The sequence below is a fragment of the Pogoniulus pusillus genome, unplaced genomic scaffold (genome assembly GCF_015220805.1).
Source record: "Pogoniulus pusillus isolate bPogPus1 unplaced genomic scaffold, bPogPus1.pri scaffold_47_arrow_ctg1, whole genome shotgun sequence".
In the NCBI taxonomy this organism is placed as follows: Eukaryota; Metazoa; Chordata; class Aves; order Piciformes; family Lybiidae; genus Pogoniulus; species Pogoniulus pusillus.
The window spans coordinates 762,778-790,359 of NW_026974707.1; the positions used below are offsets into that span (position 1 = coordinate 762,778).

Sequence of the window (27,582 nt, forward strand, 5' to 3'; positions counted from 1 at the left end):
AAAGGAGGCTGCAGTGAGGTGAGGTTGGTCTCTTCTCCCCAGTGTCAGATGATGGAAGGAGAGGAAATGGCCTGGAACTGTGCCAGGGGAGGGTTAGCTTGGAGATGAGGAAAAATTGTGTGCTGCAGGAGTGGTCAGGGATTGGAACAGGCTGCCCAGGGAGGTGGTGGAGTCCCTACCCTTGGAAGTGGTCAGGGCCAGGTTGGATGAGGCCTTGAGCAGCCTGGTCTGGTAGAAGGTGTCCCTGGCCATGGCAGGGGGTTGGATTAGGCTAATCCTTGGGGTCCCTTCCAGCCTGGACCATTCTGTGAATCCTTGGATTTAGACACTTAGCAGAACTTCAGTGGAGTGAAACTGTAGATAAGCAATGCTGTAAACCTGACATGGAGCTGGAGGGGCTGGGTTGGAGCTGGGGGTTGGGTTGAGCTGGGGGGGCTGGGTGGGAGCTGGGAGGGCAGGGTTGGAGCTGGGAGGGCTGGGTTGGAGCTTGGCCCCTGCCTTGAGTTTAAGATTTGATCTTTTAGCAAGTTGGAAGTTGCAGGAGAGTTGCTTTGACCTGCAGCTGTGCCTCAGAGTTTGTGATTCTCAAGAGGCAGCTCTGAAGTGGCTGCTGCAGGAACTGAGCTGACCTGGAGCCCTGCACTCCAGCAGGAAAAGTTTCTCCCTCTCAGGCAGGCACTGGAATCAGCTCCCAAAGGCAGTGGTGGATTCCCCTACCCTGGGCACCTTTAAGACTCATCTTGGCCAGGTACTGGGCAAGCTCATGGCAGCTGCACTGTCATGGTCCTTGGGGTCCCTTCCAGCCTGGCACTGTGTGGGCACAGAGCTGTGCTGGGCATTCTGGGGGTAGTTGAAAACCATTTGAAGCCTTTCTGCAGAGTGCCAAAGGCATCACTGAGCCTAGAAACTGACTGCAGAGTTCCCTGCTAAGAGCTTCTCAGAGCTGTCCAAGCATTTCTCAGAGGTTTTGATCAGCTTGGAAGGGATTTTGGTGATACTTGTTTCCCTCAGGCAGTTTTAATCCTTTGTAAGCATTTCTTCTTGTCCTCCTTCTTCTGCCTGTCCTCTTCATTGTCCTCCTCTGCCTCATCTTTTCCCTCCTCTTCCTCTCCCTGGAGGCTGCACTTAGAATCATGAAATCGTAGAATGGGTTGGGTTGAGTTGGAAGGGACCTCCAAAGCTCCTCCAGTCAACCCCCCCTGCACCCAGCAGGGACATACTGCACTAGATCAGGCTGCCCAGAGCCCTGTCAGATGTCACCTGGAGCATCTCCAGGGATGGGACCTCAGCACCCTCCCTGGGCAACCTGTTGCAGTGTTCCAGCACCTTCCTGTGCAGAACTTGTTCCTTACATCCAATCTGAACCTGCTCTGCTCTGGTTTGCAGCCACTGCCCTCATCCTGTTCCAGCAGGCCTTTGGGGACAGTTTCTCTGCAGCCTTCTTGTAGACCCTTTCAGGCACTGGAAGGTCACCCTTAGGTCTCCTCAGAGCCTCCTCCAGGCTGAACACCCCCAGCTCCCTCAGCCCATCCTTATAGCAGAGGTGCTCCAACCCCTGATGGTGTTTATGGCCTCCTCTGGACCCTCTCCAGCAGTTCCTTCTTGTGTTGAGGGCTTTAGAGCTGCTCAGAGCACTGCAGCTGTTGTCTCAGCAGAGCAAGGTGGCAGAATCTCCTCTCTCCATCTGCTTTTGGTGCAGCCCAGGCTGCCATTGTGCTGCAGGCTCAGGCTGCCTGCTCATGTCCAACCTGTCCATCAGCACCCCTGAGCCCTTTTCCTCAGGGCTCCTCCCCAAGCTGGACTGATTTGAGGCTTGTTCCAGCCCAGGTGCCCCAGCTTGTCCAATTAACCTCCTGCAGCTTGTTCTCCAGAGTGTTCTCCTTTGTGCTGCCACCCAGGGCCTTGTTCTGTGCAGTGCTGAGGCTCTAGGTCAGCCCTGGAACATTGATGGTGCCCCAGGGACACTGAGGGGGCACAGAGTGAATGCAGGTGGAGGGTGAAGGCTTCAGGGGGTGGGAGGGCTTAGTTCAGCAGCTGTGTGGCTGTGGAGGTAGTGGCAGCAGCTGAGCCTGGAAGCATGAAAGCCAAACCCTGCTTGGGTCAGGACAGTCTCCTGACACCTCTTGACATCCACCACTGCCCAAGCAGGCCCTCGGGGATCCTACCTGCACACCCCACCCCGTAGCCCATGGCAGGAGTCACCTGAGGTTTCACTCCCTCTCTGTCCCCCTTCATTACTTCCTGCATGAGGAGGGTACAGGTCTCCTCCCCACTCCTCATCTCTGAACAGCCCTGCCTTGTCCTGTTGGTGTTCCTTTCAGCCCCCCAGCTCACCCCGTCCTTCAGTCTCAGGACCTTCCATTCCTGTGCTCCTGCTCTCAGCCTCAGTCACGTTTCCCACTCCACCCTTCCAGCTGCAGTGGAGGTAGGGGACACAGGGTGGTGAGATAGAGTCATAGAATCAAGTAGGTTGGAAGAGACCTCCAAGCTCATCCAGTCCAACCTAGCACCCAGCCCAAGCCAGTCAACCAGACCATGGTACTAAGTGCCTCATCCAGGCTTTCCTTCAACACCTCCAGGCACAGCGACTCCACCACCTCCCTGGGCAGCCCATTCCAGTGCCAATCACTCTCTATACCAACAACTTCCTCCTCACATCCAGCCTGAACCTGCCCTGGCACAGTTTGAGGCTGTGTCCCCTTCTTCTGTCCCTGGCTGCCTGGCAGAAGAGCCCAACCCCACCTGGCTATAGCCTTGCTGCAAGTAGCTGCAGACAGCAACGAGCTCTGCCCTGAGCCTCCTCTTCTGCAGGCTGCACACCCCCAGCTCCCTCAGCTTCTTCTCACAGGGCTGTGCTCCAGGTCCCTCCCCAGCCTTGCTGCCCTTCTCTGACACCTTCCAGCGCATCAACATCTCTCTTGAATCGAGGACCCCAGAACTGGACACTTCACTCAAGGTGTGGTCTGAGCAGTGCTGAGTACAGGGGCAGAAGAACCTCCCTCATCCTGCTGCCCACACTGCTCCTGAGCCAGCCCAGGATGCCATTGGCTCTCTTGCCCACCTGGACACACTGCTGCCTCATCAGCCTCCTATCCAGCAGTACCCCCAGGTCCCTTTCTTCCTGGCTGTTCTCTAGCAGAAGGCACTAGGGACATTGATGGGCTGGGAATGGGGGAAGTGCCTTGGAATGGTCAGGCAGGAATTAGGTCTTGTCCCCCACAAAAGGGAACAGGACCAAGGGCCCAGCTGGGAGTGGTGTGTGGAGAAAATGCCAGTGTCTGGCAGCATTTCAGGAGGGAAATGGAGTGAATTGTCCTGCACCTCAGCATGTGGCAGCTGGGAGATGCCAGCAGACCATGGGCACTGCCCTCACAGCAAACCTCATTTCCTCTTGGGGCTCTGGAATGGCAGCTCCAGGAGAACTCCACAGAGGAAGCAGAGAGAAATGGGCAGGGAGAGAATGAACCAAAAACTTTCCAGAGGAGTCTCTTTATGGTGCATATGTGTGAATGGTACTGGAAGTGTCAGGATTGCCCAGGAAACTCTTCCAGCATCAGTGAGGCCTGCAGGAAGCTGGCCAAGTCACTTCCCCCTTCCCTGCGTTCCCAAAGAGCAGGAACATCCCTTCCTGTGTGTCCTCAGGGCTTCTCTGAGCTTCTCTTGAGTTGTGGCTAGCACAGAGGTGCTTGCAGGGCAGACCTGAATACTGAGTGGGTGCTGTCAGGGCAGGAGAGAGGAGGAGAGCTTGGGCCAGAGCAGCATCTCCTGGCGAATGCATCTGCAGGCAGCAGAGCCCTGGGCAGGCAGTGGGAGGAGCCTGCAGCCAAGGCCTGTGCAAGGCTGGCTGGAGGCAGCTCTCTTGTGGTGCTGCCCTGCAGCTGGCTGCTGGGGGCTGTTTGCTGTTGTGCTTGGGAGCTGCCCCCAGCAAGGCCCAGCTCTGCTGCATGGCTCTGGCCAGTGCTGAGCCATCCCTTGCAGGTCAGTCATCTCCCCTGAACCCTTTGCATCTCTCTGGCAGGGGCTGTGTCCTCCTCTCTCCATCAGCCCTGTCCCTCTGTGCTAGGGAAGAGCAGAGTTTGCAGATCTACCCCTTGGAACAGCCCAGCAGGTAAGGAACCCACACTGGGGGACAACAGCAGGACCCCAGCCCCCTGCTGATCCATGTGGCACCTCCCAGCCTCTTCCAGGCCCTCCTGCCCACCACATTTCATTGCTCTAGGGGCTCTGGGGGACATCAGCTGTGGTGGGAGTCTAGGGGTTCCCCCCAGGTGGGTGGGGGTCAGCAGTGTGGAAGGAGGTGGTGGTTAGGGTGGGGATGTGGAGGGTGCACAGGGGAGGGCTGGAGGTGGTTTTGCTTTTATTGGGTCAGTACTGCTGCCTCTGTTGCCTGATCCAGAAGAGACCCAAGGGTATGGCCTGGGGCAGGAACGTTCCAGTGGGTTCTTTGGCGTCCAGGAAGCTCACACATGCACACCCCCCACAGGTGCCCCTTTCTGGGTGCAGTTCTGGTGCTTTAATGTAACTCAGCTACTGACAGCATTGAAAGAGGCATATTCTGGGAGCTGCAGTGCTGAGTGAGATACAGCAAAGTGACTCTGCTGAGCCAGGGGCTGGTTCTGCTCTCCTTGGCTGACTGACCAGTGTGCTGGTTTGAAGCTAGCTAGGATGTCTGGGTGAGAAGAGCTAGATCCCAGCTGTGAAAGGAAAGCCAGGCTGAAGTCTACCTCACTCACAGGCTTGCTGAGAGGTATAACAACAAAACTCCAAACACAGATCAAGGAGTCTGCTTCTGCTGCTGGGGAGCTGCCTGAGCTGCTTCTCTCTCTCCAGCCTCTCTGCTATCTCTCTGACTAATCCACTTTGCTTCCTGACCCCCTGCCCAAACCTTCATTCTTCCTTGGGCCTGGGCTGAGGTTGAGAGGGGTGGGAAAAGGTGGAAGGGCAGTGTGGTGGTTTGGGTGTAACCCGCCCCCCCACACTTTAGAAGTACCCAACTAGACTCGGCTGGGAATATAAATGAAGCAATTTATTTACAGCTGGCACAATATACAAGCAGATATTTACAGTGTATACAGTTATAGACAGAAATATACAAGGTAAAAGTAATACAGAAACACAACTCCAGTCCCAGAAACCTGAGTCCCCAGGAGGGGCTCTCAACCACCCCTGCACTTCCCCCTGCCCCTCTGTGGTGGTTTGGCTGTTACTCGCCCCCCCCCACTTTTTAGAAATGCCCCAGCTAACTCGGACGGGCTCTGGGAATATAAATGAAGCTATTTATTTACAGCTAGCTCAATATACAAGCAGATATTTACAGTATATACAGTTATAGACAGAAATATACAAGGTAAAAGTAATACAGAAGCACAACTCCCCTCCCAGAAACCTGAGTCCCCAGGAGGGGCTCTCAACCACCCCAGCACCTCCCCCTGCCCCTCTCAACCTTACCCCAATCCTGAGAAAGAAATAGAGGTGCAGCCAAGCGGTTAAGGAGCAAGGTTAGTGGCAGCAAGGTTAGGAAGATGTAACTCAGTCTGAAGCCAAAAGCAGAGTGAAGACAAAATGGCGAATGTTATCTAATGTTTCCTTTCTTGTTCCCATACATCTCAACGAGACTGTGAGGGAAGGAGACATCACAATTGTTTTCCTTTTTCAGCCAATTATCTAGTTCTTTTTACCAAAGCATTCTAGCCTGCTTCAAACTAGCACACCCTCTCAACCTTACCCCAGTCCTAAGGAAGAATAGAGGTTCAGCCAAGAAGTTTAGAAGCAAAGGTGAGTAGCAGGTGAGGTTAAGGAGATGCAGCTCAGTCAAAGCCCAGCCCAAGAGTGCAGACAAAATGGCAAAAGTGTTATCTAATGTTTACATTTCTTCTTCTTCAGCAAGACTCTGAGGGGAGTAGACATCACCACTGTTTTTCCTTTCACAGCCTGTGATATAGTTCTTCTCATGAAAACATTCTACCCTGCTTAAAACTAGCACAGGCAGTTGGGAGCTCCTCCTGGGGACTCAGGTTTCTGGGAGGGCAGTTGTGTTTCTGTGTCACCTTTTACCTTGTCTGTCTCTGTAACTGTAAGTGCTGTACCTACCTGCTTGTCTGCTGTGCTGAGCTGGAAAGAGAAGCTTCATTCCATTTCCAGAGCTGGCTGAGTCCAGTCTAGGTGATTTCCAACACCCAAACCATCACAGCCAGCAACCCTCCTGAGATGTGCAGCTTGCAAAGGTAGCCAGCTGCCATCTCCTGAGGCAGATGTCCCCCACCTTGAAACAGCTCTTGTGCTGGTGAGACTGTGACAGATGTGTGCAGAATCAATTCTGGGTTGTTAATTTTTGGTACCCAGATGCAGAATTAGCTGTGCTAATTGTTTGTTGAGTTCTGCCAGAAGGAGTTGTTTACAACAGCCAGACACAGTGTTGGGATGTTTACACCCAGGGGGCACAGGCAGTCTGGAACAACTAAGGGGAGGTAGCAGAAATGTGAGTGATTTAAGCAGCTGGAAAGAGAATCTTGTGGCCAAAATGTGGCTTGCCCTGGAGGGAGAGATGAGAGGCTCCTTCCTGCCAGGGCAGAAGGCACAGAAGGCTTTAGTTAGAAAATCAGAGCTTCTAATTCCAAAGAGGCCTTGAGGATATTTACTCACCAAGTAGTCTCTCCAGACTCCTGGGGCTGTGTTACAGCATCAGGCAGTACCCAAAGCACATGGAGGGGTTGCTGCCAGTGATTTCAAATCTGTTAGAGGTTCTGGAGCCTTCCCAGAGCTTCATCAGGGGGTTCAGCACAGCCTCTGAGCTGCTCTGGCCTCCTTCCAGGATGGACAGAGTGCAGGCAGACACGATGATGCAAAGCCGAGCGTGGCAGGGCAGGGAGCAGTTGTCAGAGCAGGGCACGTGGCCTGCAGCTTAGCTCCATTTGTGTTCTCTGCACCCCCCTGGCTAGTGGGAGGAGGGAACAGGGAAGATGTCTGGACACGTTTTAGGCCTGCTGGCCTTTGTGGCAGAGGAGAGAAAGGAATTTGTGTGAGAGGATAGTCTGTAACATACATCATTAACTTCAGCATTCTGATCTCTCCCCACCCCCAACCACTGCATTTTAGTACTAATATTTGTTCTACATGGTTATGGAAGACATTCTGGGAGTGTCTTAAACAGGAGCTATCAATAAGTAGCAAACATCCAAACTATGAACAGGATTTCTCTCCGCAGCCAAACGCTGCTTGGGGTCAGTATGCTGCTTGTCCAGCAGCTGGGCCCAGGCTCTTTCTGCTCTAGGGCAGAAGGCAGTAGAGAATTACAGAGACATTAAAGCATCTACTCACAGATTATTATTAATTATCAACCACCCTCCAGGGCTAGGGCACAGCCTGTGCAAGTGCCCAGTCTTCAGGGGAGTCTGCCAATGGGTGTCGAGGCTGGGACCCTCCCAGCTTCAGGGGAAAGGATGCAGACATCTCTGAACTTGTCCTCCTGGCTTCCTCTGGATGCTCTGTGCAGGGATTCTTAGGCAGGACCTTCAGGTGCAGAGGCAGATGTGGTACAGTCTCAGCACAGTGTCACGCTGGCCACACAGGCTGATGGTGTGCAGGCAATCCAGGATCTGCTCCTGGTAACTCACAGCAGTGGAGCTTACCAGGCAGTGATCAGGCAGCAGGTGTGCAGTAGGGTGCACAGCTGCACAGGAGGCTGAGCTCTGTAGATACAGGCAGGCAATACAGGATCTGCTTCTGGTAACTCACAGCAGTGGCATGCAGTTGTGCAGGGCTGGCTGGGAGCCCAGGGGAGACTCTGTGTCCATAGAATAAAGTAGATGCCCTGTGGGTGGGCACCGCAGGTGAGCAGGCAGGCATAAGCAAAAGGCAGTGTGGGTGAGCCTAAGCACTTTGCTTACCTGTGTATCTCTAGTTATCAAGTGAAGGCTGAGATCAGTGGCCCTTTGGACACCAAAATGATCAATCAGCTGGGCAGTAAGCCCCAGGCATACCATAATAGGTGAGAGCCACAGGCCTGGGCCTCCAAAATGTGGGGATAGGAGGGGCCTAGCAGCCAGTGGGCCATATGCTAGGCGCATGGGCTTACACAACCACCTTACACAGCCTGGGCCCTGGGCAGGCCTGACTTTATGGCACGAGGTCTGTTGTGTTTCTTTGTGCTTGTTTAGCCATTTAATGTGTTTACCTCAGGTTTGGGCTGAAAAACCTGTCTAGGCAAGACAAGGTGTGTATATATAGGCCTGGTTTTGGGCCCATGGGCCCTCCATGACAGCCTTCCACAACAGCCTGGGTGCGCCAGCCACCTAAGCTCTTGGTAATATGGGGTTCAGAATTCGTGTGAGGTGTGGCCAGAACAAAGCTCCTCCCTTGTGTCACAATTTGTAGCATAAAATCTCTCCCTACTGCCTATGAACATAGTTGATTTTGGTGCTCACTTGACCCCCTAGTGTGGTGGTTTGGCTGTTACCTGCCCCCCCACACTTTAGTAAGGTACCCCAGCTAACTCAGACGGGCTCTGGGAATATAAATGAAGCTATTTATTTACAGCTGGCACAATATACAAGCAGCTAGTTACAGTATATACAGTTACATACAGAAATATACAAAGTAAAAAGTAATACAGAAGCACAACTTCCCCTCCCAGAAACCGGAGTCCCCAGGAGGGGCTCTCACCACACCTGCACCTTCCCCCTGCCCCTCTCAACCTTACCCCAGTCCAAAGAAGAAAGAGAGGTTCACCAAGAGGTTAAGGAGCAAGGTAGTGGCAGTGGAGGTTAGGAAGATGTAGCTCAGTCTGAAACCAAAAGCAGAGTGAGAAAATGGCAAAAAGTGTTATCTAATGTTTACTTTCTTGTTCCCATACCTCTCAGTGAGAGTGGAGACATAACCATTGTTTTTCTTTCACAGCCAATTACCTACTTTGTCTCACCAAAACATTCTAGCCTGCTTCAAACTAGCACACCTAGCAAGGGGAGCCTTCATCATCTTCAGCTTCCTCTGCAGAGCCATATGCTGTTTGGCCAATGCTTCATTCCTGCCTTTGGTTACAGGGGTGGCACTTGCAGACTCTGTTTTAGTTTTATCCCTTTAGAGCTCTCAGGCCTTGTTTTTTACCCAGGTCTTATCTCTGGCACCCTAGCAACTGTTGGCCTGTTGCCCTGAGCTCAGTCAGCTACATACCAACTCTTCCTTCTTACACCTACCTGCCAACAGGCATCAGGGCTGATGAGACACCTGTCGTCCAGGGTATCTCAGTGTGATGGTTTGGGAGTTACCCACGCCCCAGCCCCGAATTCACCAGGCTGGACTCAGTCAGCTGGAAGTTAAGGCAGCTACATCCACAGCTTAGCACAATTTACACACAAACATTTACAGTAATATACAAGTTAAAAGTAACACAGAAATGCAAAATCCCTTCTGAAACAGACTACCAGGAGGCTCCTGGCCCAAGCTTCTCCCCCTTTCCAGCCTCTTGCCTTCCCTTCAGAAATAGCCAGATTAGTCCCTGTGTAGCTCACCTGATAAATCCAGAGAGATCTGAGGTGAGATGTCAAAAAGACAACAAGGAGGTTAGAGGGGAGGAAAAAGACTTAGGTTGGATTAGAGTTAAGGCAGATGCAACCACACAGACCACCAGAGAGGAGAGCAAGTGCTGGGCCCAGTCCTGTTCAATATCTTTATTGATGATCTGGATGAGGGGATTGAGTCCATCATCAGTTATGTTTGCAGATGACACCAAGCTAGGAGCAGGTGTTGATCTGTTGGAAGGTAGGAGAGCCCTGCAGAGGGACTTGGACAGGCTGGATGGGTGGACAGAGGCCAACAGGAAGAGATTGAACAAGGCCAAGTGCAGGGTTCTGCACTTTGGCCACAACAACCCCAAGCAGCACTACAGGCTGGGGACTGAGTGGCTGGAAAGCCAGGAGGAAAGGGAGCTGGGGGTACTGGTATATAGTAGGCTGAAGATGAGCCAGCAGTGTGCCCAGGTGGCCAAGAGAGCCAATGGCATCCTGGCCTGCATCAGGAACAGTGTAGTCAATAGGACAAGGGAGGTTATTCCCCTGTACTCAGCACTGGTCAGGCCACACCTTGAGTACTGTATCCATTTCTGGGCCCCTCAGTTCAAGAAAGATGTTGAGGTGCTGGTAGGTGTCCAGAGAAGGGTGACAAAGCTGGTGAGGGGCCTGGAACACAAACCCTATGAGGAGAGACTGTGGGAGCTGGGGGTGTGCAGCCTGGAGAAGAGGAGTCTCAGGGGTGACCTCATTGCTGTCTACAACTACCTGAAGGGACATTGTAGCCAGGTGGGGGGTGGTCTCTTCTCCCAGGCAACCACCACTAGAGCAAGGGGACACAGTCTTAAGTTGTGCTGGGGGAGATCTAGGCTGGATGTTAGGAGGAAGTTGTTCCCAGAGAGAGTGATTTCCCATTGGAGTAGGCTGCCCAGGGAGGTGGTGGAGGCACCGTCCCTGGAGGTGTTGAAGAAAAGGCTGGATGAGGAACTTAGTACCATGATCTGGCTGGGTGCTAGGTTGGACTGAATGATCTTGGAGGTCTCTTCCAACCTGGTTGATTCTATGATTCTAAGTGAGAACTGAGAAGTGTGTGAGCAGTGAGTGTCTTATCTCTATTTTGAGCAGTTGCCTTTCTCAGCACAAGAATGAGTGATACAAGTCACTGTTGTTGCTGTTTCCTTTCTTCTCACAGCTAAGGATTTTATTTCTCTCAATAAAATCTTCCAGTTAGCCTCAATCCAGCACATAGCCTGCCAATCACAGGGGCCTGGGGGCGCAGCACAGGGATTACAGATCTGACCTTGCAGCATGTCAGGATCTGGGAGTTCGAGAGCCCTTCTCCATTCCTCATCCCAGCCACATGTTGGCTGTTGGGAATCAAGGACTGTCATGAGCCAGACAGGATCTCAGGGTTTGAGCTCCTGGGCTCAGGTGTTCTCTCTTCTCTAGGCCACAGCAGTGACTCCTCCCTCTGCCAACATGGCCTCACAACAAGACCTGGACAAGAGGTGGGAGAAGCAGCAGCAGACAGAGAACAAAATGGAGGAGCCCAAGTGCAGCTCCAAGGAGGAGAAGAAGGATGAGGACAAGATGGAGGATGACAATGCTGGGGAGAATGACTATGAGAAGAAGATTGCTAAGAATGAAGATGAGGAAGAGGAGGAGTATGAGGAGAATGACATCATGGCAGCCCCCTCTGTGCCACGCAAGCAACTGAATCAGTGCCCCGAGTGTGGGCAGAGCATCCCACCTGGGTCAGAGCCAGCGGAGCACTGCTGCCCCCTCCCTGGCACTCGGCCCTTCATCTGTGGTGCTTGCGGTAAAAGCTTCTCTACGAACTCCAGACTGGCCCGGCACAACCGCATCCACACTGGCGAGAAGCCCTTCCCCTGTCCTGACTGCAGCAAGAGCTTCAGCCAGAGCTGCCACCTCACCACCCACCGCCGTGTCCATAGCGGTGAGAAGCCCTACAGCTGTGCTGAGTGTGGCCAGAGCTTCAGCCAGAGCAGTCATCTCACTGACCACTGCCGCACCCACACTGGCGAGAAGCCCTTCACTTGCCCTGACTGCAGCAAGAGCTTCTGCCGGAGCTCATACCTCATTAACCACCGCCGGATCCACAGTGGTGAGAAGCCCTACAGCTGTGCTGAGTGCGGCCAGAGCTTCAACCAGAGGAGCCATCTGAACACCCACCGTCGTACCCATACTGGAGAGAAGCCTTTCGCCTGCCCCGACTGTGGCAAGAGCTTCAGCCAGGTCTCTGGGCTCACCCAACACCTCAGCATCCATACTGGAGAGGCCTTCACCTGCCCTGACTGCGGCAAGAGCTTCAGCCAGAGCTACAACTTGACCAAACACTACCTCATCCACACTGATGAGAAGGCCTTCATATGCCCTGACTGTGGCAAGAGCTTCAGCCAGATCTCTACCCTCCACAACCACCGCCACATCCACACTGGAGAGAAGCTGTTCCCCTGCACCCACTGTGGCAAGAGCTTCACCACAAGCTACAGGCTCATCCAGCACCAACTCAGCCACAGCGGCGAGAAGCCTTTCATCTGCACTGAGTGCGGCAAGAGCTTCACTACAAGGTCCAGGCTCATCCATCACCAACTCACCCACAGCGGCGAGAAGCCTTTCATCTGTGCTGAGTGTAGCGAGAGCTTCAGCCACGCTTCTGGCCTGCCCTCCCACACCCAGGTGCATATCCACGCCGGAGTGAAGCCTTTCATCTGCACTGAGTGCGGCGAGAGCTTCATCACCAGCTCCAGGCTCATCCAGCATCAACTCACCCACAGCGGTGAGAAGCCGTACAGCTGAGACGACTGCGGCAAGAGCTTCACCACCAGCTCCAGGCTCATCCAGCACCAACTCAGCCACAGCGGTGAGAAGCTGCAGCCACCTGACCCAACACCACTGTACCCACACTGGTGAGCAGCCCACACTGTGGGGGAGACACAACTAGATCCACCCAGGGTCTGCTGGCATAATCCTGAGCCCTCTGTGAAGGTCTTCTCACTTTTCCCTTGGCACAGAGGAGCAAAACTAATGGAGCCTTTCTCAACCAACTTCTCAACCATTTTCTTTTGTTGAATCTCTGAAGGAACCTTCTCTCATCTGACTGCAGGTTGAGACAGAGCATACCTGAACTTTGAACCTCATGACTGATACTGGAATGACTGAAGGGCAGTGGGTGGCACAGCAGAGCTGTTGAAAGCACACAGTCCACAGTAAAGCATCAAGGCCACTGCTGGGGCAGTGGCAGTGTGTTTGTTTCTCATCCTTGTAGGCCTACCACCCTGGGGAAGTTATGCTGGGGAGGTTGTAGTTTCTTTCTCCCCATCTGAAATGAATATAGAGGATTGTGCAAGCTCCCATGGGTTCAGCTCATCCTTATGTGATCTCTTTAATGCTGCTGATCAGTGTCACTGGTGTGTAACAGGCTTGGTGTCATCATGGCATGGAAGGAGACAGCCCTTGGGTGGGGACATACTGAAATATGCCCTGAGGCAGCCAGTTCCTGGGTAGCAGGGGATGTAGAAAGATTTGGGCAGATTCCAAAGGTGGCTATCACCTGCCATAGCGTGGGACTTTACCCCAGCAGAGGTGAGGAACCTTGGCAGACTGACTCACCAGCTGCTGGAAGGGTGCCTTGCTTTATCCCAGTGAGAACTAGCAGCTTCCTGCACTGTACTGGAGCCTGGCCTGTGCTTACCAAGCCACAGTTCAGTGCTCTAAGAGGACGGTGGCTGAGACAGGCACCCAAACATCACCTGAAGATACCATGATTGAGATGGAGACCCAAACAGCAACCAGATTTGTGATTGGAATGGGCTGCCCAGGGAGGTGGTGGAGTTGCTGTCCTTGGAAGTGTTGAAGAAAAGACTGAGCAAGGCATTTAATGCCATTGCCTGGCTGATTGGACAGGACTGGGTGATAAGTTGGACTGGGTCATTTTGGAGCTCTTTTCCAACCTGATTGTTCTATGAAAAAGCAGTGGACAAGAATGATAACAGGTTGCTATTCACTGATTAGTAAGTGTAATGGAGGGTCACACAGACCTAAATAGGCTTGGACATGTTTTTCCTGCCTTAATGTTGTTTTTCTGCCCAAACCATGTGTAAACACATTAAACGACAAAAGGGGAGCACAACAAGCCCTGGTGCCATGAGGTCTGTCCTGCCCTGGTTATATAAGGTGGATGTAAACAGGTTGCATAAGCCCACGCACTTAGCGTGTGGCCCACCTGTGCTCGTCCCATATTTGGGGGTATCAGACTTACGGACCCTTCCTTATTTGGAGTGTTTTGGCCTGCTGTCAGATGTTTTATTGGGACAATATTGTGGCCAAAGGACCATCAATCTCAGCCCACATCTGATAAATAGGGTGATTCAGGTTAAACAAAGTGCCTTCTGCACCTCCTCTACTCACCTCTCCCACCTCCTCGTCACGTGGGGGCCACTACCTTTTATCCGCTGTGTTGACTCTGGCCCACGGTACTCTGCACCGATCTAGTGGGCTATTGACTAAGGCGTTCCCTCATGCCGCCACTCAGCCCACTGCTGCTCCAGCTCGCTGCATCAGCCCGATCGGGCCTGTGGAATCTTCTCAGTGTGCCCCAAAATCCAAACTGAACTCTTAGCTCCACAGGAACCAACTGTGTGGCTTTCGCTACACATATTTTGGGACCACAGAGACTGAGACTTCAGTTAGTGAGTAACTGAACTCTCTTGATTTGGGTAACTAAGGAGTTTCATTGACTTTACCCGTGGCACTTTATGCCACAGGACTCTCTGGCCAGGACCTTCCCAAACCTCTACCAAATTGCTTAATCCTGCTGTAAATAGACATTCTGTAAAATAGTTTCACTAACCATGTGCAAAGAATTTGTGTGGGTTAGCTGTACAGAAGTTTGGGGGAAATTATCTTTGTGTAGAGTATTAAATTATTTAAACCCTCTCAAATCGGCCTCATACCTAACCCCAAATGCAGCCTCAAACCCCTCTAAAACATTATGGCGCAGCAGGCAGGGTATGCAACATGTGAATTCCTTTGCAGAATGACATCTGTTACTGATATTACAGATACAACCCAGGCTATGAAAGATTTAACTAGCCCAGAACAAATTGTAGAGAAATTGGCTGATAATGTGATTAAATTATGCACAGATTTGCGAGGCGCAGGTAGAAACAAAGCTACTGTGCTAGGGGCTTGCATCATCTGACCACAAAATGAATTTAATAATATGAACAGTACCATAGAGAATCTCAAATTTAAAATGAAGAGTACTGTAGACAGTCAAAAAATTAAAATGAGAGACACCATAGAGAGTTTAAACAAGAAAGTTAGCTACTTGGAAAGAGAGTCAGAGAAATTGGAAGTACAGAACAAGAGATTAGAAGCCCAAAACCAGAGGCTACTTGAATTATTAATGCTGCAAATTAGAGAGACTATAAAATTGAGCATGTCCGGGTGAGCATCGGGGACCGGATGCTGATCCTGGCTGTCCTGGCTGAGAATTCAAAAAATGCATTTCTCTGAGAAATGCAGGGGGAAAGGGGAAGAACCTCCAATCCCTTATACCTGCATTCCATGATTGTGATGTTTGGGGGTTACCCCGCCCCTCCCACACTTTGTATTTGCCCCTGCTAACTCAGACGGACCCTGGGGAATATAGATGAAGCAATTTATTTACAGCTAGCAGAATTTACAAGCAGCTATTTACAATATATACAGTTATATACAATTTATATCAGAAATATACAAAGGATAACAATACAAAAGCACAACTCCCCTCCCAGAAACCTGAGTCCCCAGGAGGGGCTCTCAAACCACCCCAACACCTCCCCCCAGCCCTCTCAGCCTTACCCCAGTTCTCAGGAAGAAAAGAGGTGCAGCCAAGAGGTTAGGGAGCAAGGTTAGTAGGAGCAGGGTTAATGAGATGTGACTAGGTCTAAGGCAAAAGCAAGAGTGAGAACCAATATGGAGAAAAAGTCTTTCTTCTTCCCAGAGTTCTCAGCGAGACTGTGAGAGAAGTTGACATCAATTGTTTTCATTTCACTGCCCGTTATCTAGTTCTTTTACCAAAACATTCCAGCTTGCTTCAAACTAGCACAATGATCTACCACGATTGCAATCAAGAGAGGAAACCTCCAACTTAACAGACTTTAAATTAATGGCAGACAGAAAGTCGCCGCTGCCATCGCCAAGAGGAACACCCCCCAGCTCCAGCGTACCCAAGCCGGCACCCCACTTGGAACCACTCTAGCGCGATCAGGAGAAACCCTGGAAGAAAGCCGCACATTTCAAGTCAGAAGGCAATTTGCCAAACAGCAGCGACATGGAATACGGCTCTGAAGAGGAATCTGTCGGGGAGTAGCCCCTCTGTGTGCATCCAGTCTTCAAACGTGAGCATATAGAGGGTCACTGAGGACAGGGAGCCACAACCACTCAAGTGCACCCCTATACGGGGACAAAGCTGTGTGAGTTATGGGAAATGTTTGTGTATGGGCCCCACAAATCGGTCACAGACTGCGTTTGTTGCATGGTAGATTGGGGGGGGGGATACTGTAATTTTAAGCCGTGATGAAGTAAAGGGCTGTTCTTGGGGACCAGAGGTGTTTTTAGGTGCAGGACCTGAAGGACATTATGAGTTAACTTGCAGAATCTGTTATTGGGCAGGGTCTCTGGACCCAATAGACAGACAGGAGCCCACAGAGATCCATGTAACAGATTCATCTGAGTTGACGGATGCAATTAAAAGGCTTGCGTGCATACAGGCTATGTACGATCGCGGAACCTACCCATGTCCGTAGATGCCCCTATCGACCCACAAAGACTTAAACTTTTAGTCAGGGGTCTGCCACCACCTCTGAAAGGTGTGTGTGATGCTAAAAGGGAGCAAATAGGGCGGACAATTGACCCAGATAATTACCCAGGGGGTAGCCCACCTCACCACATCATGTGGGAAGAATTATTAGAGGAGTTATCCATGAAGAGCTGGGACCTGGGTTATTCTAATCCAGTGTGCTCACCAAGGTCCCCCAATGAGAAATGGTATACAGGATCAAAGGGCAGCCACATGGCAGCTCAGTGTGGTAAGAAACTGGAAGTGTGCCACGCCAGAGTGTCCATAACTACATTCCCTGTGAGCCCAAGAGATAGTCCGAAGGGCATCCCGAAGGGAAGCCCAGAGCTGAACCGCTGTTACATGTGGATACCTAGGGGGCAGAATTCCTACTACAGGCAGAATACACAATATGGGATAAAACCCCATGACTTGCCAAAAAGGGGCTGGGGAGAATATGTAGAGAGATCTGAATTTGACTACCTTAAAAGGGGAGTTAACAAAATAATGGACATGAAATGCAGGTTACAAGACCTGTTTATAAACCAATTTGATAATGGCCATGATAGAAATGAGGCAAAAGGGGACCGCAGGAGGAGTCCCAGAGCTGCCTCCCCTGATAAAACAGACCATCCTTTCGTTCCTGGCCAGCAAGGTGCTGGGAACAAGTCAAAAAACTAGGAACAGCAGTGAGTGCTCCAGGCCTCATTCATCACTTTGTTTATGCCTGCCAATGGTCTGACAACCCAGAACCTTTTATCATGATCCCCACAGGACCAGATAGGATTGCTGTAATGTACCTTGTAGAAACAGGTGCACAAATCACTGTGCTGAATGTGCAACTGGCAAAGCGCCTAAGAATCCTGCCATCAAGGAAAAAGGTAAAGATAATGAGTGTCACAGGGCTGCCTGACACCTGCCACTTGGCCAAAACAAGGCTGTGGCTACCTGGTGACAAATGGAGCACCATAGTAGAAGTTGCCTTAGGCTCTTATCCAGAGAACATCCTGGGATTTGATGTCCTGGCTGGTAAGAGATGGCATCTTCCTGATGGCACACTATGGAGCTTTGGCTCTTATGGGGTGAGGGCAAAGGGAGTGAAATCAGCTCATATTTGCACTTTGCAGACTGCTCCCCCACTGCCAAAATCACATTTTACTTGTGTTGCACAATACCTGTTACCAGCAGCAGCCAGGCAAGGCATTACTGAGGTGATTGCTGACCTGGAGAAAAGGAAAATCATTACAAGCACTCACTCCCCATACAATTCACCTGTCTGGCCAGTCTGCAAGCCAGATGGACAGTGGAGGCTCACCATAGATTTTAGGAAACTTAACAACAATACCCTTCCTCTCACTGCTGCTGTTTCAAGTTTAACCTCCACAGTAACAGCAATCCAAGCAGCATCCCACACCTGCATGGCTACCATGGATGTGAAGGACATGTTCTTCATGGTACTGCTGAGGGAGGAGGATAAGGCACAGTTCGCCTTCATCTGGCAAGGTATCCAATACACTTTTAACAGCCTTCCACAGGGATACAAACACAGTGCCACCATAGCACACAACACACTAGCAGCACTGCTAAGCGCCATCCAAATGCCAGAAGATGTCAGCGTATATCATTACACTGATGACATCTTGGTGGGAAGAAATAGAACAGGTAGGCTCAGTAGCCAGGGCCATCTGGGAACTATTGACCAACCAGGGGCTAACCATCCCATGACATAAATGTCAGGGCCCAAGCCAGGAAGTCAAATTCCTAGAATCCTGATGGGTGGCAGGTGCAGTGTCAGTGCCGGGGGATACTTTAGAAAATATTGAGAATGGCCAAACGCCCAATAACAAGAAGGAGCTGCAACAACTGCTGGGCACTTTAGGTTATTGGAGAAAGCACATCCCAGGCTTCTCCGTAATCGCCTGTCCTCTCTATGATGTGCTTAAAAAGCAGAAAGTCTGGGACTGGACCCCATGACACACTGAGAGCCTGAAAGCTCTCAAAGATGAATTGAAGGCTTATCAGAAACTGGGGCCTCTGCACCCACAAGATGCCTTAAGGGCTGAATGGGGCTTTTCCGAGCATGCCTCATACTGTGGAATATTCCAGAGGGGACACAACAGCCCTAGTAGAGCTCTCCTGTTTTCATCCACAGCCACTCTCCATCATTTATCAGCAGTCCTGGCTCACTGGAGAGGTCCCTGAAGACTGGAAGCTGGCCAATGTGATTCCCATACACAAGAAGGGTCGTAAGGAGGAGCCAGAAAACTACAGACCTGTGAGCCTGACCTCAGTGCCAGGCAAGGTCATGGAACAGGTCATCTTGGGTGCCATCACAAAGCACCTACAGGATAGCCAAGGGATCAGGTCCAGCCAGCATGGGTTTAGGAAGGGCAGGTCCTGCCTCACCAACCTGATCTCCTTTTATGATCAGGTTACCCGCCTGGTGAATGTGGGGCAGGCTGTGGATGTAGTCTACTTGGACTTCAGCAAAGCCTTTGACACTGTCTGCCACAAGAAGCTCCTGGCCAAGCTGGCAGCTCATGGTTTGGACAGATTCACTCTGTGCTGGATCAGGAACTGGCTGGATGGCAGAGCTCAGAGAGTGGTGGTGAATGGTGCCACATCCAGTTGGCAGCCAGTCACTAGTGGTGTTCCCCAAGGATCGGTGCTGGGCCCAGTTCTGTTCAATATCTTTACTGATGATCTGGACGAGGGCATTGAGTCCATCATCAGTAAGTTTGCAGATGACACCAAGCTAGGAGCAGGTGTTGATCTGTTGGAAGGTAGGAGAGCCCTGCAGAGGGACCTGGACAGGCTGGATGGGTGGGCAGAGGTCAATGGGATGAGATTTAACAAGGCCAAGTGCAGGGTTCTGCACTTCGGCCACAATAATCCCAAGCAGCGCTATAGGCTGGGGACTGAGTGGCTGGAGAGCAGCCAGGAGGAAAGGGAGCTGGGGGTACTGATAGATAGTAAGCTGAAGATGAGCCAGCAGTGTGCCCAGGTGGCCAAGAGAGCCAATGGCATCCTGGCCTGCATCAGGAACAGTGTGGCCATGTCAAGGAAGGTAGTTTGGGAGGTTGTGGGGAAAATACGTGGAGACTCACTTGTGGATTTTCAAGTGATTTATTGCTCAAACACGGAGATCCCCCTCCCGAACTAAATTCCCCACGTGAGTTCTTTTGGATTGAAGTTGTAAAATAACAGTTCAGAAAATAGCAGATAAAAGAGAGTCTGTGATTTCTTTAGAGTTCCTTTGAGTCTTTAAAGTTACTCAGTCTTTAGGTAAAGAGTTCTTTCTCCAATTTACTCACTGTTCGTAGTTCAGTTCAGCAAAGTTCGAAGGTTTTGGGCAGTGTCCCTTTGTTCGTCAGGATCGGGCCCAAGCAGGTTTCAGGCCTCTGCGAGCCCCTCGTCGGGCAGGGCTGATCAGGAACGTGAGGGCACCGCGGCAGGAGCGAGGCAGGCAGGCAGGCTAGCGAGCGAGCGGTAGGAGCAGATACCAGCAAGCTCAAGCCAGCAAGCGCCCCGATCCAGGAAGGCACACCATTTTTATAATGTTCAAAAGAGGTGTAACCCTCCAGTCCAGGCTATTTTACGTTATTCTTGCAGATTGGCACAAAATTACAATTAACCTATATAATTGGACAGTTCTTACCAAAACAACCTGTAGGCCCACCCAAAGCTCGGCCCACACCAGGTGTCGAGCGGGCATGAGAACTGCCGTTCCCCCTAGCCAAAACAGTGGCCATTGTTTACCTTTTATCTCGACTAGGGAGAGACTTTCTCATGGGGCTGAAGGACTGTTTTGGTTTACGATGCTTCTGGCTTAAAATGTGAGACACTGCAACTTTTACAGCAGGGAGGCCTGCTAAGGGCTTCTGCTACCCTCCATGACAGGCCAGTAGGACAAGGGAGGTTATTCTTCCCCTGTACTCAGCACTGGTCAGGCCACACCATGAGTACTGTGTTCAGTTTTGGGCCCCTCAATTCAAGAAAGATGTTGAGGTGCTGGAACATGTCCAGAGAAGGGCAACGAAGCTGGTGAGGGGCCTGGAACACAAATCCTATGAGGAGAGGTTGAGGGAACTGGGCCTGTTTAGCCTGGAGAAAAGGAGGCTCAGGGGTGATCTTATTACTGTCTACAACTACCTGAAGGGGCATTGTAGCCATGTGGGGGGTGGCCTCTTCTCCCAGGTAACCAGCAATAGAACAAGGGGACACAGTCTCAAGTTGTGCCAGGGTAGGTATAGGCTGGATGTTAGGAAGAAGTTCTTCCCAGAGAGAGTGATTTCCCATTGGAATGGGCTGCCCAGGGAGGTGGTGGAGGCACCGTCCCTGGGGGTCTTCAAGAAAAGACTGGATGAGGCACTCAGTGCCATGGTCTAGTTGACTGGCTAGGGCTGGGTGATAGGTTGGACTCGATGATCTTGGAGATCTCTTCCAACCTCGTTGATTCTATGATTCTATGATTCTATGATTCAAAGAGGCTGAGGCGAGGTACTTGGAGTGGGAAAAGGGACTCCTTTCCCTAACCCGAGCTGTCAAGGAGGCAGAGAAAATCTGCACTACCCAAGGTATCATAGTTCAAGGCCCTTTCCCTCTGCAGAGAGTGATCCTCAAAGGATCTCCTCCCCCAGAAGAGATTGCCCAGAAGGCTACTGTAATAAAATGGTGTCCTGGAGTCCTGTACCCCTAAATGCCTCTCCTGCCCGGACTTCGGGGGGAAAGGGGAAAAGCCGCCTGTTTTCCCTCCCCCCTCGCCTGCCCTGCAGCCATGAAGGCGGGGAGGACTGCCCCATGAGTTCCTGCACTGGAGCCAGGCTGGGATTGGCCGTGCGCTTTTGCGCCTAAGGTGTGGTAACTCTGCCCTTTGTCTAGCAAAGGTTATAAATATTGGGGGTCTTCCCGCCTTTGGGGTTCCTGCTTTGGAGTTTGCCTGTGCCTGGACGTATGTGTCTGCCTGAGCTCACACACTCCCCTGTGCCTGGACTGCAGAGAGACCAAGGATTTGCTTTCCTATTGACACTTTTGTGTGCCTAACGACCCTTAACGACCCTTAACGATTCACCTGCAGCCTCTGGAAGACAGACCACACGAGTCAGCCTAAGTGAGTTATTTGGCTTAGCTTAATTTAGCAAGAAACCGCTATTAATTAATAGCTGAGGCCTTTTCCAATTTCTGACTTCAATATAGTCAGATTATTGATGGTATCCGTGTAGGTTAATTCTCATGCAACTGAATCTGCTTATTAAACTAAATTAATCTTTGTATATATAGTTGTGGGGGCGGGTTTTTGGGAAAATAAAAAATAACTATTTTTGATAAATTCCCGACTCGGCCACGTATTAATTCCTGCTCTCCACAACAAATGGTTTGCCTATCTGGAGGGAATTGCACAGCTCATGCCGTTGAGAGAAGGGCCTATGAAGGTATCCAAATTACAGCAGCCCATAAACCCTGACAAGTCACTGCTAGGCCAGCCTTACAAGCCTTCTCCTATTCAGGTAGCTCCTGAAATGACCACAGACTCTGACAAAGCAGGAGTGGGGTTTACGGATGCATCCTCCCACAGGGTAGGACCTAAATGGCATTACAAAGCAGCGGCCTTGGAGATTGGCACAGGCCAAACTATCACAGAGGGGGCTGATGGTAGCGCACAGGTGGGAGAACTACCTTGTCTCATGCTGGCAGCAGAGCATGGAGCAGAAACCATCTACACTGATTCCTACTCCACGTTCAAAGGCGCCACTGAGTGGGTTTGACAGTGGGAAAATTAATCAGTGGAAGGTTTCAAATGTAAGAAGTTTGGAGGGCTGATGACTGGCAGAGGCTGTTGGAGATAAGCCGATCCAGACCCCTCAAAATGGGCTGGGTTAAAGGGCACTCCAAAAAGCAAACCCTGGCAGCAACCTGGAATGAGCAGGTGGATTACCTGGCAAAGATAAATATGGTTAGTGATGAAAAGGATGATTGGTGGTGATTAGCTGAATGGCTGCATATTAAAAGAGGCCATTCAGGAAAGTCAGACCTCTATTACGAGTGTAGGTCTAGAGTGTGGCCAATCTCTATAGCAGCCTGTGAAGCAATCATCTCAGCCTGTCCACGGTGCAGAATTAGGCTCAAAGCCAATCACCCTAACCTAGCTCTGGCTCAACACATCAGGGAAGATAAAATGCTATGGAACACATGGCAAATTGACTATGTGGGTCCGCTCAGGCCCTCACATGGAAAGAGGTATATACTGGTGGGAGTGGAAGTTGTTTCAGGCTTGGTTATGGCTACAGCCACCAGTACTGCCACAGGTGCTCAAACCACTGAGGCTCTGAGGCAGTGGTTCAGTTTCTTGCCAATGCCTGAGTGTATCCAGAGCGATAATGGGTCACACTTCACCTCATCATCAGTGCAAGACTGGGCTAGGGGTGAGGGGGTTAGGTGGGTATTCCATACTCCCTATTACCCCCAGGCTAATGGCATTGTGGAGAGGACAAATGCCCTAATCAAAAGGCATGCTAACATATCAAAGGGTAATTGGGATAAACACCTGCCCCACACAGTTTTCACCATGAACAACAGATGGGGTAACTACAGCAGCCCGAAAATTAAGGCATTTTGTCCTGCTGAGCCAGTGGGGAACACTAACCACCCGCCAGGTGAATTCAAACAACACCCCCAGCATTCATTAAACAAATTACAGGTGGGCCAACCAGTAATGGTAAATTTACTTACGATCGGAGTCATGCCCATGGCCCTATCCAAACCAAAGGGGTTATACACATGGGAAGCAACGGACATATATGGGAAAACTCACCGCATAAGCGCACGGTGGATTGTCCCAGATTTCTGTTTTTTCTTGCAAACATTTGAAATGTATAATAAAGTTATTTCATTATCAGGGGGTGGGCACACAGAAGCTGACCTACTTTAATCTCATTTAGAATATGGTTATACACATATATTATTTATGCATAGTCTGTATAATGTTCAAAGGGTTATATGTATAATGGTTATATTTGTATGGTATGAACATTTGCTTATTCCCTCGATTAATGGCCCTTTGGCCAGGGGGTGGTATATGTGGTGGAGGGCCACATAGGCCCAAATGGCCTTGTTTACAAGTCTATGCTTGCCCAGACATGTTGTCCTCCCAAAAGGTGTTTTTCTATCTAAACCAGGGGAAAACAAGTTAAGGGGACAAAGGAGCACAATAAGCCTGGTGCCTTGAAGTCTGGCCTTTCTTGCTTGCAAGGTTGAGGTAAACACGTTGTGTAAGCTCACGTGCCTAGGGTGTGGGCCCACCTGAGCCCCCTCCGTATTTGTGGACCTACCTTATTTGGCATGTTTTTGGCTTGCTGCCAGACACTTATTGTGCAATATTGTGGCCAAAGGGACCCATCAATCTCGGGCCCATATCTCATAAAAGGGCAATTCAGGATCCTGCCACCCTCCTCCACCACGTCCTAGCCACTTTGTCGCCTTTGGGGCCACCACTGCTGCATGATTCCAGCCCATGGCACTTCGCATCCGGTCCAGAGGAAATTCGGACCCAAGGGTGCTCCCGGGCCAGGAGGCCCGCGGCTCCAGCCCATCGTTCCAGCTTGGACCGTGCCCATGGAGCCTTCAGACAGCGTTGCCCTAATAATACCTGTACTGAATCTATTCAGATCCATGAGGGTCAACACCATGGCTTTGCCACACATATTTAGGACCACCGAGACTGTGACTCCAGCCAGTGAGTAACTGAACAATCTCAATTTGAGCAGCATAGACTTTCAGTGACTTTACCAGTGGCACTTTTATGCCACAAGACTCTATCCAAACCTCTGCAAATTCCTGATTCCTGCTGTAAATAGACATCTGCAAAATAATTTTGCAACCACATACAAGGCCTTGTGTAGGTTAACTGTATGAAAGTTTGTGGAAGGGAAATTCCTTTTGTATATAATATTAAATTATTTAAAACCCTTTTAAATTTGGCCTCATATTTAATCCCCTAAAACCCAAACAAAACCCCTTCACAACATGCCCACACTCAAGAAAGCTCCAGCAGGTCAAAGCAGCCCTGAGGCTGGAGCACAGCACTCCCTGAGCCTTCAGCTTCTTATAGAGAGTCTCCAAAGTCCATCCTGGCAGACCTTCTTCCTCCAGACCTCCTCTTTCAAGGCCATGTGGCTGCTCCTGCAGCCCATGTCCCTTGCCCTGTGCCAGAGGCCAAGCAGAGTCAGTCAGAGGTGGAAATGGGTTACAGATGAGAGTTGAGAGCACAGGAAGGAGGTTTGAGGCTGAGGTGCCCATGGGAAGACTGAAGGCTCCGAGATGCCTTTGAGTGCTGGAACTCAGGCCAAGGCTGAGGAGAGTGTTTGGTGCCCTCTTGATGGTGCTGGGCAGGGTTAAGATGAGGGCCAGCTGTGAGGAGCAGGGATTGGGTTGGGGCTGGGCTGAGTGCTGCAGTTAAGGCCAAGTGGTCAATGCAAAGGGTAAAGGCTGTGGCCAGGATGAGCAATGGAGATAGAATTAAGGGCAGGGATGGTTTAGGGAGGGGCTGAGGTTGAAGAGGTGAGGTGAGGAATGGGCTCAGCTCCTTTTGGGTAGAGCAGGGGCCTGGGGTCAGGGGAGGAAAGGGAAAACCAAAGCAGTCTGTACCGGTGTGTGGCCTGGTATAGACTTGGAGGTGATCAGGAGGTCTGATTTGTACTAGGAAATGTCCCAGAGTGCCCTGGGATGGTGCCAAGGGTGCAGCGAGTACTGGGAAGGAGCACAGTGTGTACTGGGAGGGGTTCAGAGTATCCGTGTCCCAATTGGAAGGGATCCAGTGAGTCCCAGGAGCATCCAGGGAATCCAGTTTGTGCTGCATTGTAGCCCAGGCTGTACTGGCCTCATTGCCTCCTTGTCCATCCTCAGGAGCCTGTCAGGGTCTGTGCCATAGTCCTTGTGGTGGAGAGTCCCAGGGGTCACAAAATGGGCTTGAGCATGTCCTGTCCTGTCCAGACATAGAATCATAGAATCATAGAATCGTAGAATCAACCAGGTTGGAAGAGACCTCCAAGATCATCCAGTCCAACCTATCACCCAGCCCTATCCAATCAACTAGACCATGGTACCAAGTGCCTCATCTAGTCTTTTCTTGAAGACCCCCCAGGGACGGTGCCTCCACCACCTCCCTGGGCAGCCCATTCCAATGGGAAATCACTCTCTCTGTGAAGAACTTCTTCCTAACATCCAGCCTATACCTACCCTGGCACAACTTGAGACTGTGTCCCCTTGTTCTATTGCTGGTTTACCTGGGAGAAGAGGCCACCCCCCACCTGGCTACAATGCCCCTTCAGGTAGTTGTAGACAGTAATAAGATCACCCCTGAGCCTCCTTTTCTCCAGGCTAAACAGGCCCAGTTCCCTCAACCTCTCCTCATAGGATTTGTGCTCCAGGCCCCTCACCAGCTTTGTTGCCCTTCTCTGGACATGTTCCAGCACCCCAACATCCGTCTTGAATTGAGGGGCCCAGAACTGGACACAGTACTCAAGGTGTGGCCTGACCAGTGCTGAGTACAGGGGAAGAATAACCTCCCTTGTCTTACTGGCCACACTGTTCCTGATGCAAGCCAGGATGCCATTGGCTCTCTTGGCCACCTGGGCACACTGCTGGCTCATCTTCAGCTTACTCTCTATCAGTACCCCCAGGCCCCTTTCCTCCTGGATGCTCTCCATCCACTCAGTCCCCAGCCTATAGCGCTGCTTGGGGTTGTTGTGGCCAAAGTGCAGAACCCTGCACTTGGCCTTGTTAAATCTCATCCCATTGGCCTCTGCCCACCCATCCAGCCTGTCCAGGTCCCTCTGCAGGGCTCTCCTACCTTCCAACAGATCAACACCTGCTCCTAGCTTGGTGTCATCTGCAAACATAACTGATGATGGACTCAATGCCCTCGTCCAGGTCATCAATAAAGATATTGAACAGGACTGGGCCCAGGACTGATCCTTGGGGAACACCAGTAGTGACAGCTGCCAATTGCATGTGGCACCATTCACCACCACTCTCTGAGCTCTGCCATCCAGCCAGTTCTTGATCCAGCACAGAGTGAATCTGTCCAAACCATGAGCTGCCAGCTTGGCTAGGAGCTGCATTGCAGCCAGAGGCAGGAAAATAGCACAAAAGAAACCCAGACAGGCTAGTCTGATTTAGTCTGGTCGCATGAGAGGGGTTTCATAAGGCCCACACCCCTGTTGTGTGCAAGGCGTCTGCGCCCCCCATGTTTGGAGGAGAGCAGCCTGTGGGGTCTGCCTTTTATGGGAATGTTTGGGTGATTGCCAGAGGTGATTGGGTGATTGTGTGGCCAATGAGAGCATTAGCCTCGGGCACTGTGCTATAAAAGGGGATGAACAGGTGAATAAAGAGCTTGCCTGCTCCTTCCTTCCTCACTCACCTGCCACCTCAGCTGCCCTTTGCCTCAGCCACCTCAGGCACCTCAGCTGCCTCAGCCACCTCAGCCACCTCTGCCACCTCAGCAGCCTCAGCCACCTCAGCCTCCTCAGGCACCTCAGCTGCCTCAGCTGCCTCAACCACCTCAGCTGCCTCAGCCACCTCAGCCTCCTCAGGCACCTCAGCTGCCTCAGCCGCCTCAGCTGCCTCAACCACCTCAGCAGCCTCAGCCACCTCAGCTACTTCAGCCACCTCAGCCGCCTCAGCCACCTCAGCAGCCTCAGCCACCTCAGCCTCTCTATGATGTCACAGAATGCCATCTATGACATCACAAATCCTACTCTATGACGTCACTGAATGCTTTCTGTCATGTCACACAGAGCTATCTGTGATGTCACAAAATTCTCTCTGCCATCTCCCAGAGCCCACTTTATGATGTCACACATTCCCCACTCTGACCTAACATGCTCCTGGACATAAAGTTACAGAATCACTTCTGTGACATCACACAGCCCTCTCTATGATGTCACACAAACTCCTCTAGGATGCCAGAGAGCCCTCTCTAAGATGTCAAAAATTCTCTCCATGATATCCCACAGTCCTCTCTGTTGTGTCACAGAATGCACCCCATGACATGACAGCCCTCTCTGTGACATCACAGAATGCCTTCTGCCATGTCACACAGACCTCTCTATGATGTCACAGAGTGCCTTCTATCATGTCACACCACCCTCTCTTTGACATCCCAGAATGCCTTCTGTGATGTCACACAGTCCTCTCTATGATGTCACAGAGCCGTCTCTATGATGTCATGCAAAC

At 51.2% G+C, this 27,582-nt stretch overlaps 1 protein-coding gene and 1 pseudogene across 1 annotated transcript in view; both read left to right on the forward strand.

Moving 5' to 3' along the window:
* Positions 1 to 12,880, forward strand: part of LOC135174133 (gastrula zinc finger protein XlCGF57.1-like) — a 173,340-nt pseudogene extending 160,460 nt beyond the window's left edge.
* Positions 1 to 27,582, forward strand: part of LOC135174134 (gastrula zinc finger protein XlCGF17.1-like) — an 872,006-nt gene that overhangs the window by 6,373 nt on the left and 838,051 nt on the right. The gene's annotated exons all lie outside the window — the stretch shown is intronic.